This window comes from Aythya ferina (assembly GCF_964211825.1).
Source record: "Aythya ferina genome assembly, chromosome: 14".
NCBI classification, from domain to species: domain Eukaryota; kingdom Metazoa; phylum Chordata; class Aves; order Anseriformes; family Anatidae; genus Aythya; species Aythya ferina.
In genome coordinates, this window is record NC_140312.1 from 6,893,633 (window position 1) to 6,907,077 (window position 13,445).

Sequence of the window (13,445 nt, forward strand, 5' to 3'; positions counted from 1 at the left end):
GTACTCTTCCATTGGGATAACAACAGATAATTGAAAAGGGAGTTGGGCTAAGGGCAATTGTACTTTAATTTTTGGTTTGTTCCTTAAAAAAGATAATCTTATGTTGCAGCACTCTTGTCTTGCGAGTGCAGTCTCCTGCAGGAGACGTGCTTTGGAGAGGCCACCATATCATTCAACTCAGGCAAGTTACAGCTTTATTGACTTCTGTTCAGCCAGGTCATTTCACACCAGCTGGGTATCTCTTTTGTTCATTTTTTTAATTATACAGCAGCTCGTTCAGATGTCTTCAAATACTGCCAGCTTTTTTTGCATGTGGAAGGGAAAATTACACTATCGCTCCCAAAAAAAGAAAACAAAAATATATATATATATTTTTTTAGACATTCAAATGTAATTAAAAAACATGAAAAGCCAGAAAGTGGAGCTTTCTCACTGGTAGGACAGTGCCTGGTCACGCCTGGCTGCCAATGATCATAATAATATCAAGCAATTAGGCCTTTCATTTTCATTAAGCTAATTAATTGTTTGCACAGCGCCCTGAATATGGAATCATTTTCCTTTGGAAGGAATAAAAAGGATTAGAATGGCTGCATCCCAAGATGCTCGGAACGTACTTTATTTATTTTATAGGAGAAAAATTCTCTCGTGCCCCCAGCACAAGCCGTGTACTCGAGTGTTAATGCCCGCGCCGGGACGTTTACATCAGCGGAGATGCACACAGATTATACATATGTCCATCCATCTGCCTCCACGCTCCATATGCTACCCGGGGCTCCTGCTGCATGTCAATGAGCCTGCAACGGAGCCGGCGCTGTGTGCGTGCTGCCAGTTTTGGATGTCAGGAGCTGGGCGAGATGCGCGCGTCCCCTTGGAAGTCGCCGTCCGTGTGCGCCCCAGGCAGCGCCGTGTGCTGGGACAGCGCTCGCAGGGTACTGCGCGGTGCACACGGACTGCAGGCTGCCTCGAGAGGGTTTGTGCTCCAAACAAAGTGACTCAAATGAAAGCCAGGGTAGGGTTTCGTGACGAAGGGTACCCAGTGGATGCAACGTGCAGAGGTTATTGCTCGCTCTCTGATTTGTTATGTTTGGCCTCTCTGTTCGGTGCCTCTTTGTGCTGCCGCGTTATTAAATATATATTTCATATTAAATTGTTTCAAGTGTGACACAAGCTTGCAGGAAGCCGTTTCGGTGGAGAGCGAGGGGACATACCCAGCCTAAAGATTAGGGGAGAGGCTCCCACCACAAACTTCAAGTAAATCAGTTGGAGACAGCTGGCTGGAGGTGCCTTTTTAGTCTGCTCCAAGGCCTGCTACGGGCCATCTGCAAGAGGGAGAGTGAAAATCGTGTCCCATGCTACCTCCTCTGAAGAGCAGGGCACTGAGAAGAGCCCTGGGCTGGAAGGCAGCGAGGCCGCCAGGATGTGCTCGCAGCCACTGGCAGATGCCTTGGAAAGAGCCAGGGGCAGAGATGCCTCATCTCCCAGGCAATCTGTTCCCTCGCTAAACTATCCTGACTGCTGGAAAGATTTCCCTAACATCTGCCCCCGAGCAGCTCTAAATCCATCACTCATCTCATCCTGTCCACGCCTGCCGTTGCTACATCCCCAGCACCTCGCGCTGCCCGGACCTGGCTTCGTGTGGGCTTGGAAAGCAACCCCTACAAAGGATGGGACTGTGTCCTGCCATCATTTCAGGAGCTTGTCAGCATTTCATTTACTTTCTCTTATATTTTGTCCACAGTAAGTATTTTGAGTTTTTTTGCCTGGTCGATGGGAAAATCTCAGATTTTCTTTTTTTTTTTCCTCTGTGAGTTTTTCCCAAGCTTAGCTCTCCTAAGTAATGAGTAGTGAGGAAGACAATGGACCAGAACAGACATGAAGGAGTTTGGACAACTGCCCTAAATTAGAGGATGGGTTTGCTTTGGAAATCCTCTACGCATCACACTCTGTTATAGAGAGTCGTTTTCAGCAGCAAATCTCTTCCAACAGGGTGTCACTTCACTTCCGTACATTCCTTGAAATGCTTTATTAATTTGATGACCTTGTGGGCTCTGAGAAAAAGCCATTTATCAGTGTTTTGAGGAAAGAGAGCTCCTCTGGGCTAAAGGGACTGTTTTGTTGCTCAGATTTATTGGTTGGCTGACTTAATTCACCATTCAAACACGATGATTTTTTAGCTGCTGGGCAGCGGCCCTTTCAATGTTGAAACTAATTAACTCCTCGAGCTCTTCTTGGTGCGGCTGTTTTCTTACCGCTTTTTAATCCAGGGAAATAAAGCAAACACAATCCCTGAAACACAAACACGGGTTGCATGGCTACGGTATCAGCGCCGGCACAGAGCCCCATGGAGCGACGCTGTGTTACAGCGAGGCTGAGGCTGGTGGCTGGCCCTGCTGTCGCTGTGACAGTGCTCAGCGGAAAGATGAGAAAGGAGACAATGTCTGGGGATAGAAAAGGAGGGATGCTAGAGCTGTAATGAGGCAAGAGCTTGGAGAAGAGCAAGGGAAGGCTGCCCTTTGTTCTCTGATTTACAGGTAGGGAGCCACAGACAGCAGAGGTCCGAGCTGTGGCTTGCAGGCAGGTCCAGATCAATGGCAATGCATTTGGGGGGGGTCCTTGCACCTCCATCCCCTTCCTTCATCCCTGATGATGCTTTTACAACCTGCACCTTCGAGCAAACAGACCACTTCATAGCTCCAATGGGTCATGAGGACCGCAGTCCTGCTCTGCCAGGGCCCTTTTGAAGCCTTGTGTGGCTGGAGAAGGAAGGGAAAGGGGCTTGCTGCTGGCTGGGACACATCTGGCTGCAGGATGCTGAACTGTTCATCGCTGTCAGCCAGTTGTGCTCACCAAATATTTTCTAGGAGAAGTTGATAATCCCAGCCATATTTCATGGTGGTGAATAAAGAAGGCGTAATAGGCCTCGGAGCTCAATGCAGATAAATTCAGTGTCACTGCAATCCGCACAGGGTTTTGCAAAGCCCCGCTGCCCTGCTCCCTGCTCCGAGTCCGCAGGTACGAAGGGAATATAAATCACGGCTGCTAACCCAACCCGGGGAATCCCTCGCTGACTGCAGCGAGCTCCCCATCTGTCTTCGTCCCTGACAGTTTGATTACCTTTATCATCATCTTTAAACGGGGAGCTGCAAATACCATTAGTGGCCATAAAGCACGGCAGTTCCTCCCGACGGGCTCCCAGCAGGGTCCTCGCTGCCTCTCCCCAGGGACTTGGGGCTGGGAGCCCCAGCCCTGGCTCTCGACACGCCTCCATTCGGTTACCTTCCTCCTGCATTTCATTTTAGGTGCCTGCAGGATTTCCAGCTTTCTTTTTCAAGGTCTTTCTTGGCCCTGGAGCACAGGGGTGTAGAGGAGCATCCCTGGGCATGCAGTCAAGGAGATCCCACACCACTGGACCTGCTGGGAACAAAAAGGGAGGTGTGGGGTCCGGCTGTGCTTGGAGGAGAGACTTCTGCTCTCTGCGGTGCTGGGGGAGCTCACCTGGCCTTGGCTAACCAGGGGGGAGCTCCAACGGGATGCTGAGGTTTTCTGTCCACTAGTTGCCTAGGAGAACTCATCGTTCTAGGAGAATTAGGGTGAAGGTTTGTCGTGGAGGGGGGTTAAATAAGAGAAAACTAAATTTGGGTGTCAGGAGAGTCCAAAGTAGCACTGCGGGATATGTTGTACCCACCTGCTGCCCCATCTCCCAGCTCAGCCACAGCCTGCTCCAGCATCTCCTGGCCTCAGACGTGACCTTAAGGACGGGACAGGACACAGGCAGGGCATGAAGGGGACTGCACAGTGCTTGGGGGGGGGGATGCTGGTGCTGGACAGGCCGAGATGCCCTGGGGACCTGCTCTGTGCATCCCCCAGGTTGCTGGGGGTCAGGGGCATGTCCCCACGATCCCAGCACAGGGCGGGGAAGGAGCTGCCTCTGCTGGAGCTGGCACAGGCCCCAAGGCCGTCTCCATTGCCGCTAGAGGCAGCTCTTGTTTTGAGCATTGAGAAAGCAGCCCGCAGGCACCGAGCGGCTGCCCAGGCACTGTCCTGCAGGGCTCCCTACCTGCCTGAGCCCAACACCACCCCCCAACAAGGACCTGCAGCCCCCCAGCCCACCGGGGGTCCCACCCAGCAGCGACTTTCCCCATGGGGGCACATACGGCACATCAGAGCCTGGGGGAGGGCAAGGAGACCCCCAGCACATTGAGGGAGCCTGGCAGCAGGAGGGCAGGAGATAAAAGCCAGCAAAGAAGGATTTGTCCTTCTTTCCTCGTAGATTAACAGATCCGGCTTTGACGGGAGGATTTAGTGATTACAGTGACTTAATTGCATGGGGGAAACCTTTCCCAGCAATTCTTTGTCTGCCCAGCTTGGCACGTCGAACAGCGGGGTCAGTGGGGCTGGCATGGGGACAGGCAGGCACAGCCCGGGTGGCACACAGGGCTGTCCCCATGCCCTGGCCAGGACTTCAGAACAAGCCTGGATGGATGAACACTGTCCGTGGTTGTGCTCCCACCTGCTGTCTGCCTTGGGGAGCCCTGGGGAGGCCAGATCCTCTTGCCCACCCTTTCTTGGCCCTGCAGCACGAGCAGGGTGGGCAGCACGGGCAGCCAGGAGGGTCCGTGGTGTCCGGGAGGTCTTCAGCTGCCACCCATCCCTCCCTGTCACGTCAGGGCTCAGCCTGGGTGATTTCCAGCACTGCTCTTTTCATTTCAGTGCGGCAGGAGAGGCGGCTTACGGAGGCCTTAAAGGAATAAACGATGCATAAAAATATTTGATCAATTAAGCCGAACGATTTGGCAAGCGCAGGCTCCCGCTGTACCCATCCTCCTCACAATTGCCTCATTATCCAGCAGTAAATCAAGCTGTCACGGCTTTTTTTTTTTTTTTTGGCTTGGGGAGGGAGGGAGGGAGCCACTTTCCAGCCTTTACCTCCAAAACGAGCACCCGAGCGGGAGCTGGGCACTGACTCACCGAGAGCATCCCCCCGGCCGCCTTCCCCCGCCGCCCCCTCGCTGCGCGCAGGCGGGGGCGATGTGCCTCGCGTGGCTGCTCCTCGCTAATTTGGTCACAGAACAGGGATCAGGGCTGTGATTTCAGCAGCAGGAGCTGCTCGGGGAGGCCCTGCCTCCGAGCTGCATGGATGGCCGGTGGATGCTGAGGGCTCCTGGACAGCTCTGCCCAGAGGATGCTCATGGACAGGCTCCCAACTCATCTTGGGGGCTTGTGTGAGCTGGGGGTTTCCTGGACACCCCAGGGACCCTTCCCCAGTGTTGGGGGGTGTAGAGTCTCCTGTGTCTTGCAGTGGCTGGGCTCACATTGCCCTTCTAGGGGGGGTGTTTTGGCTGCTGACCTTCTGAGAGTCTCTGGTGGCTGAGGGTCAGGAAGGCGGCTGTCCCTTGTCTGCATCTGAAAGCACCAAAGGAATTACCGCTACCAATGGACACACCTGCACGGTGTTATCAGCTCTTTCTTCCCTAGGAAACCACAAGAAATTGCACCGAGAGGCCCTTGCTATGAGCAGATTCCAGAAGGACTGTACACAGGCGTGCGCATGAGCCCCAGACACCAGAGCTCCCCAAAACCAGGCTGCAGCTGCCAGCAGCACCCTGTGGGTGGGATCCTGCTGCTGCCTGGCCTGTGCCATGGTGCTGGGGCTGGTACTGGGGCTGCCTGAGCTGCAGCTCGCACAGGAGACACACACAACCCATGCTGTTTGGCTTCGGTGCCTTTCCACCGCTGTCACAACAAGAGACACTCCCGCTGCTCTCTCAGACTGGCTAATTGGCTGTAAAGAGCAGATTTATGTTCAAATCACAGCTACTTTTGAACTTCAGGCTTGTCCTTAACATCCAATTCCTATGATGTTGATTTTTTTCCCCCTTCCGAGCATGACTCCGCTCGGGCTCTCTTTGCTGAGAAGCAGCACACGTGGCTGTACAGGACCCCAAAGCTGCCTGGGGGATGCAAGGCAGGTTGCACACCCTGCACAGCTCCCACGAGGGATTTTGAGCTCCTGTGCTGGCTTCCCCCAGCTCCTACAGCTCCTGGAAATAGGATTTCAGAGCCACAAACCAGCACGGGAAAGCCAAACCCTGCAGACCCCACTGCTCCACGGGAGCTTTGCTCTGGTTGCTTTTAATTCCCCCGCCGAAGCTCTGTGATGGGATCCGTGCGGGTATCACACCGCGTGCTGAGCGGAGCACCCACATGAATCATGGAAATAATGGAGCTCTCTGCCTGTCCTCCACCCACTCCCCATCTCAGTCACCTCTGCAGTTTGTTTTTTGTCTCTTCTCCAGCTCTGCCAAAGCTGGAAACAGCTCGAGCTGTGCAGCCGGCTCCGGTTTTCCCTACCTCAGGCCAAACAGGAGCTCTGGAAAAGCCGGAGCAGCTCCAAAAGCAACTGGGAAAGGGCTGGCGAGCTGGGACTCCAGCTGTGACCTCCTCCAGTGAGACTGGGAGGTCAGGACTGGAGCAATGCGGGCAGGAAAACGATGGCAAAAGCACAGCTCGACGGGAGGATTTGGAGCTGCAGCTCTGGGTCTCTACATTGCTTGGCAATTTCAGATCACAGATAGAAATATCCAAGAGAAGCTCCTCGTAAATAACCCGTTCTGTTTTTTTTGTTTTGTTTTGGTTTGGTTTGGTTTTTTTTGCCTCTTTTTCCCTGCTCTACAGCTGTGGAACATTGCAGCCGGGGTTTCCAAAAGCGGTGCAGGCCCTGACAGGTTCACATCCAGCTGAAGCAAACCCTGCTTGGCTTCGGGAAGGTCCCCGAGCCCTGCAGTCACATCTTGCTGGGTGCAGTTTGCACCTTTGCTGTGCCTCGTTTGGCTGCGTCAATGCCTTTTGCATCTGGGCCAGATTCAGCATTACTCTTGCTGTGGTTTTACACTAATTTAACCAGTGGATTTCAGCTGAGGGGAAACATAGAAAAGGATTCAGAGCATCTGTTGTGAGAGAAAGACAAAGGCATTTTTTTATATAACTCCTCCAAGAGAAAGAGAAACGGAGGCGACAATTCTTTGCTAAAAGCTACCAGGTTATTTCCCTGCACCCAGCAGAAGAAAGCCCTTGGGCCCAGCCGATTCCTGCTGCTCCCTCCCTTCGAGGTGAGAGCAGGTCACCCTGAAGACACCCGGAGCCCCCCTGTGCAGCAGCTCTGCCCTCACAGCCACCTTCCCCGTCTGGGCTCTGGCTCAGCAGTCGGTTGTCACCGTCCTTTCCACGATGCTGACCCTGCTGCCACTGCCTCCCCGCAATGCCACAGGGCAGGAGCAGCTCGGTGCTGCCAGCCCAGGGCACGTTGTTGTCTGAGATGTGCCCCCTTGATCACTCCGGGGCTATGCTAATGGCTTTCTGCATTAATTACACGGAAATCTGAATGTTCAGCAGTGCCTGGGTACCTCTGCGCAGCACGAAGGCAGGCACGCTCATCGCCGTGTGGCATGACGGCATCTATTTTTTTGCATAATAAAGGTAAAGCCGCACCAGGGATGTGTGTCTTTTATGGGCCCACGTCAACCGCCTGCAGGTCTGGAGAGCTGTGAGCAGGAGGGGGAGAGCGCAGGAAGGCAGGCAAAATAAACAGATAAATCCCCTGAACATATGGCTTGTGCTCCGGATCTTTACGCATGAGGCACCCCACTTAATAAAAGTTTAGGATGGAAAAGCCAAATAAAATTGATAATCTGCCCAGGGAGGGTGATTCAGATGAAGTAAGCACATTACAAGGGGATGACTGATTTACAGTTTTCTTCTATTTGCAGTTTTATGACTATTACAGTTATTCTTGTGAATATAATTCATTACCGTGCTATTATTCCCAGAAGTGAAAATCAAAGGTTTATCAGCCGACACCGGCAAGCATGAAATACTGCCCCAGCACGCGGCTCTACGCTGAAATCAAAGCCTCAGCGCCGACCAAAGAAACCTTCCCCTGGCCCCAGTGCTGCTGGTGAGCCCCCCCGCCAGACCCCTAGGGTGGGAGCGGGCAGGGGAGGGCAGCCCAGAGCCACCAGCAGCATCCCTCTGCTCCAAGTGGTGACCAAGTGGGAAAAAGAGGCTGGTTCAGTTATTTGGAAATAAAATAATCCTGGGGGCATTCCCTAGCTACTTGCTGTTGGAGAGGAGATGCTAAGGAGCGATCCTGCTGTATTTTGGGGGCTGAGGCTGGGCAGAGGGGCAAATGGCATCTCGCTATGTAGGGTGCTGGAGGTGATAACTGGGGACTGAGAGTGTGAACCGGAGCACGGTGAATTCAGGGGAGGGTTTTATTTTGACTAAAAGCCATCGCTGGAAGAAATGGACTGAGGCAGGGTTATAGCCAACCTAAGAGGCAATCAAGAGAGGAATGAAGTGTAATTTAGGCTGTTGCTGGGTGGCAATCTGATCCTGCAGCCTGCGTTTAATACAAATGCCATCGTAACTGTGGTGGGGTGCCTCTGGCTGCTGCTGACATCCAGCCCCAGCCAAGGTTGCAGCCTGGTGTCCCAGCCGTCCTGTCCTGATCCCGTGGGTTTGGGGGCTTTGCCACCCCACAGGCCAGTTGTGGAAAACAAGACAAATCTCTTCCAGCCTCCCTCTGCTCCTATTTCCAACAAGTGTCTTCTGAAGTGGCACACTCTGCCTTCCCGTTTGGCTCCACTGTGGAGCCTCATCCCTCACAGCACTCCAGATACTCCTGCCGTCCTGCTCAAATATCATGTAGCTCTTGATTAAAACAACTCCAGAAGCTAAAATGGCAAAGGGAGCCCTGCACAGACCGAGGCCCCTTCATCCCAGCACCCTGGCACTAGTCCTGGCCACGCGTGGGTGTGATGGAGAGAGCAGGAGGGACCATGCAGACCCAGGCTTGCTTCTCCACAACGACTCCTGGCTTCACCGACCAGCTCAGAGCTTGTCTTGGCACTTAACAGCCCCTGGTGGATTTTTAATTCCTAGAATTTGTCTGATCACTTTCTGAAACCTTGTAAAATATGGGCTTTTGCAGTATCTTCCAGTAATAAGTCCCTGGTCAGCTCTGGAAGAGGAGGTTTCTCCCCTGGCTCGTGTGCTTTCAGAGCCTCCGTCGGTGGCACTGTGATCCAGGTCACGTGCGGAGATGGGAAATATGAACACTGAAGCCGAGAGTTTGCTCCTCATCCCTACAAAGTGCCACTGTGGGAACAGAGTTTCTGAAGTCAGAATTGCTCAAAAGGCAACAAAACTGCCTCCAGCTGTGTTACCAGAGCCTGTCCTCAGCCCTCCGCCCTCCCCGGGGCCCCAGAAATGGCACGTTGCAGAGCAGCTGAACACAGGCAGCCAGGATGAGCTGCAAAGGATTTAACAGCTTTAGTTCAGGAAAAAATAAAAATTAAAAAAAAAATGCTTAAACAAATGTGTCCATCATGCTGGAGAGAGCTGAATCTCTGCCCGTGCTCAGAGTGAAGCACATGTCAAGTGCTGTCCCCAGCTTCCCAGTGCCCCTGGCACAGCCGCCTTCAGCATTTCAGGCATTAAGATGCTCCAACTGGACATGCGCAAAATAAATCCTATTAGTGCAAACGGCATGAAATAAAGGCAAATCAGCTACGGTAATAACCGTGTACTTTTCCTGCCAGAGGCTGGGGACAGGGTGCATTGGGGACCCGAAAGTGCCCAGCGAGGACACAGCTCCAGACTGAGCTAATGGCACATGTGCAGCCGAGAGACTTCAGCATCGTGGTTAATTGTGATGAGCAATAAAATTCCAGCTGGGGAAGAAGGTCCCAGTGCCTGCCAATTAGTTCTGGCATCCCGAAGACAGACTGTAATGGGATTATTGAACCAGTCCTATTATGCACTAAAAGTGTTCAGGGAACCTCGCCACTGTGCCGCTGCTGAGAGCGATGCACAGAGCCTCACACACCGGGGGGAGCTGGGGCTGGGAACCAAGACCGGCATCTTGTCTCACTTCTGGGCAAAGTACTCATCGTGCCAGCACTGTTCCAGCCTACAGCTGGGCAGGAAAAGTGACCAAGATTTTGTAGTTTAAAATAAAACCGGAATCCTTTCCTCTCTTACAAGGGAAGCCCAAGAAGCTGTATCGGACCCCAGCTGAGAACATTTCAAAGGGAGCGCTGCTCAGGAAGCTGTTTGCTTGGCCATCTTACTATAAGGGCAGGTATTTGTGATGCCAAGCTTTCTCCTTTCCAGGCCTGCAGAGATACCATGTTTGTAGCAATGCTGCAGCTAAGGCCGGGAGGAGCAGCTCAGCTGCCAAGGAGACGCTTTGCTCCTCCACTCGCGGTGATGTTTGGAGCTGCAAGCTCACCTCAGCAGACAATGGAAGGGGTGTCCTGCAGGCTCCTGGTCTCAGCAGCTGCCAAAACTGCATGCCTCTCTGTCTCTGCTCCCTGAAAACCTTGATGGAGAGACCGAAATCTCTATTCAGATGACAACAATGCTGGCAAAGCCCAGCCACACAAGGAGCAGAAAGGCACAACGCAGCCTCTCTGATGCCCTGATGAGCTCAGGTGCCCTGCATCCGATGTCCCCATGTCTCTGGGGTGAGATCAGGACCCCCTCTGCCTGCTGGGGCTGTAGGGGCCAGGCAAGGAGCCTGCCCTGGGCACAGGGTGGGGCCCCAGCAGGCTGATCACAAAATGGAACCAGAAGCTCATTATTAGGCAATGAAGAGGCAGACCAAGCGGAAAATAAGGGGGGTGGGAGCGGATGGGTGCTGGGTTGTTTCTGCAGGAAACATGACCAGGACTTGGGTAAAAAGGATGAAAACCTATCTGATTATAAGGGCAACATTTACGTCCTGTGGCTGCTCGGAGCAGCACGGAGCCAGGACTGCCCCAGGGCTGCAGCAAGGATGAAGAGGAGGGGAGCAGCAGTCAAAGCCGAGGCTGTGCCATGGGCTGGGGAAAGATCCCAAATGTCCTGCTGCCAGAGCACAGTCAGACTATTGGCCAGTTATTCCTAAAAAGCATGAAGAGGGGCTGAACTTTCACTCCAGGCCATAACAATGTTTGTTTTTCTCTCTGGGAACCTGCACATCCCAGACCCGAGGGAGATGCAGGGAGATGCCCAGGGCACCACCTGCATCCTGTGCCATGTCCTGCTGTCCCCACAAAGCAGAGCCACGCTAACAGCCCGCGGCCAAACCCCCAGCTGGCTCTGAATGCATCATTTCCACTGCATTAATTTCCACTCATTATCGATCACTTTGTAACGCACCAGGAGTGTGCTGCGCTCCAGCGCTCGGGAGTTAGGAGGCCATCAATATCTGGCTGCGGTGAAGGATGTGCCCCCCCAGATCATCCTTCCCGTGTTACACATGGAGCAGAGGGCTCCTGCTGCTCCAGCTCCCTGTGCTGCCACTGCCCCAGCAGGACATGGTCCCAAATTCAGCCATTGAAGCCCTTACAACCCCGTCCAGGGGGGATTTACTGGCTGATAGCAGAGCATGGGCTCTCCACAGCACAGCTTGTCTGCTTTTGAGCTCACCAGGCACTGAGAGCTAGAGGAGAAGACAAAGCGGTATCATTTATTTATGGTCTTAAAGACTTTTAGGGTCAGGAGCATGGCCAGGGTTTATCCGAAGTGAGCCCAGCACAGTGTGTACAGTGTGCCCAACGTGTCACAGACCTGAGCAGCTCGCAGCACGCGGGTGTGTGGCTCACACTGCCACCACCCCAGCTGTTAGCCCTCGGAGATGCTGAGCACAGGGCTGAACAGCACCCAAGGACCACTTGAGCTCCTCCAGGGGACTGGGGCTGCGACCTCTTCCAAGGACTTCTTTATTTCACCTAAAATTGTCACAAAGCTGCAGCTGGCATGGCTTGGGTGAGCGAGCACAGCACTGCTCCTCCTGCAGAGCTCCCCCAGCACAGGAACACGCTGCTGCCACCTCCAGCAGCTCCCAAATGGGGCTCCCCAGGGGGCAGCCCCATCTTTTTTACGACTTTCTGGTGATGGAGCTGGCACTGGTAAGCTCCTGACTTATCCTAAGGCTGATGAGCAGGTCTTAGGACGCAGCTCCAGCTTGGGCTGGAGGCTGTTTATCGCCTTCTGGAGGTCAAGGGAAGGGTCCATTTTTTTCCACAGGTATAAATAGTTCAGCTCTGCCCTCCCCCTGTGCACACTGCCTCATTGCTGTAGGGTCAGGCTAGGATACAAGAGATGCTCAAGCCCCCAGGAGCACCAGGGATCACAGGCTGCATGCTGATGGCGCATAACAATAATTTTGTTGTAGGGTGGTGGTGAGCTGCAGACCGAGGAAGGCCAGTTCCTCGCTTTCGTCAAAAACCAGATCAGCTCTGTAAATACATTAAAACCCAGCTCATGTTATTTATCTCAAACCACCTGAACTCCCTGTTTCAGTACATTATCTGCCAGCTCCCACCATGGGAGGCGTTACGTGACATTGCTCTGAGAGGAGCCTCCATCCGTCAGAGCCTCAGTTTTAGGTTGGATTTCCTCACTAAGACAGAAGCTGCTGGGAAAAAAAAAAAAAAAAAAAAAAAAAAAAAAAAAAAAAAAAAAAAAAAAAAAGAGCAAACACACAGAAAAAAAAAAATAAAAAATGTCAGGGAGCCTGCGAGCACATATGGAGAAAATGAAAAGCAAGTTTTGGGTTTCCCATCTATGCTCTCTTGAGTGTCCTATTAAATTTGCAAACCAACTGGAGGCAGAAGGATGCGAAGCGCAGCTGCTTCCCAACCTGCAGCAGGAATTGCTCCTGGCCCTGCACGGCAGTTTGTCAAGCAATGTTTTTGTCTTCTGAGGCTCTTTATTGGCCCCTCCACCGTCCTCTAAATTCCTTTCCCCCAATAATTTCACCAAGTCACTTATTTCTCCGTAACTCAGAAACAAGCTCAGATGACTCCTTTTTGGCTCCATCTCTTTAAAGCACTGACAATAGGAACAGGCTGCACAGCCCTACACCTGCAGGCTCCTCTTTTTGGGGTTGCCCTCTCCTGAGCCAGGCTGCTCCCCCAGAGGTGCAAGGGGCTCACAGGGGGCTGCGTCCTGCCCACAGCCACTGCCACCCATGCTAGAGGGGGACAGCGATGTCCCCATCCCTCTAACCCCAGACTGGGCAGGGAAACTCCAGGCATGAAGAAGGACACAAAGCGTCCAGGGGAATGCAAGCAACTCGGAGGAGGAGCAGCCGAACAGCTCTCCTTGTATTGATTTATTTATAGAGAAGGAGATATTAATGCCAGACCTGTTGTTTGAACTGGTTTCTCCTCGGCACGCAGCGAGCAGCCCTGCTGTGCCTGCGTGCGTGCAGGCGTGTGCCGAGTGCTAATCCCTGCCCCATGCCCCTGGCTGCTGCTCCCCCAAATTCCCTTCAACTTCCCAACTTTCCCTCACCTTTCCCCATCTGGAGCAGGGAGTGGCTGGCAATTAGACTATTAGCAGGGGTGGGGAATGTTTCCAAATGCACGTGGTTGTTCTGTAGTCCAAGGGATTTT